Raw genomic sequence first — 1520 nt, forward strand, 5'->3', positions numbered from 1 at the left:
CTTCTTAGCTCCTTGTTTGCCACCTTTGTAAGGCGCTTGTTCTTGCCCACTGCCACAGTGCCATGCAGAGAGCCAAAAGGGCACCGTGTGTCTTTTGCTAAAATAGATGTAAAGAGCACTCACTGAGTCAGAGTAGGTGGACCATAAGCCTAGAATGTGCCATATCTCTGGTGGGCAATGTAGACATCATTCCCACGTATGGTTATCCAGTAATGGGAAGAATCATTTACAATCTTATAATTTCTTATCTTTGCATTTTAGTAGGATTTCTCATCAGAAATAAACTAATATTATACTAGACAAGAAATGGTTCATATTAGATAGTCTTTACTGTAAAGATGGTTAAACACAAAATAGCTGCTTTTACATAATCTTTAACTAGAATGGGTGAAGAAATATTTTTGGAGGAGGGGAAGGTATTATTTAATCTTTACCTGTTCAGATGTCTCTGGAAAGACAGAGAGTTGATGAATTTTTTAAATTTTTTTTGTTGAATGCTTCTGTAGAGGAAAGGAATAATCTCATTCTTATTATGATGATTATGAGAACTAAGTGTCAAAGGGTAATTACATTTTCTATTCAGGAAATATTTACTGTGCTCTTGGCACTGTGCTACGACCTGGGGGATTAAAAAATTAAACAAGAGCCACCTCACATGCTGCCTTTTGCCATCTTGCAGATATCCTCTAGATTCATACAACCCCCAAAGCCGTTTCTGTTGAATTGGTCCCAACTGGTGAACCCATGTGGGACTGTTTAATAGGCTCCCACAAGGTTACTTTACTCCTTATATAGCACTAATTCATGATTTCACAATGGTCTTTCATAGGGTTGTCTCATCCAGTAGGTGCGTCCTACTCCTCAGTGAGCCATTGAGAATGTTTCATGTTTATTGGTTGAATAAATGAATGAATGGATGGATGAATGGATGGGTGGATGGATAGATGAATGGATGGATGAATGAGCTGGTTCACAAAAGATGCCTAAAGAACATATTAAAAATAGAAAAAGAAGAGGGAAAGGCCAAGTTAAGTTGTTTGCAAAGGCATAGAAATGTAAAAATGGCTTTAGGACTCAATGGAATGGATGACCTTTGCCTGGCATTCAGCTTTTGTCATCTAGTTAACAACTTTGCTTATTTGAATGCACTGAAGGCTCCTTCTGAGTCTAAGTCCTGCAGTGAGGTAGTTGTGGTGGTTACATAATCGGGTGTCAACTTTTGAAGGGATGTAGTCTAGCCTGTTGATCAGGTCATGGCTTGATGGCCTCATTTGGAGTGCCATGGAGATAAATAGCTCACTGGAGGCCAGATACATACAGACTGTCTACTGACAAGACACATGGAGCTAGAGGAGCCACGTGGAGACCCACGCCAGTGCTAAGATGCTTATGCCGCCACTGGAACCACAAGACTTTCCACCCGCTGGCCTGTGATCTTCCTGCATTTGGCATCGTTGCATGTGTTTTGTGAGTCTGAAGAGGAATTTATAGATTGGTATCGGACATATGGGCTAATATCG

The sequence above is a fragment of the Echinops telfairi genome, unplaced genomic scaffold (genome assembly GCF_000313985.2).
Source record: "Echinops telfairi isolate 266 unplaced genomic scaffold, ASM31398v2 ScPeMD7_18;HRSCAF=68, whole genome shotgun sequence".
NCBI lineage: Eukaryota > Metazoa > Chordata > Mammalia > Afrosoricida > Tenrecidae > Echinops > Echinops telfairi.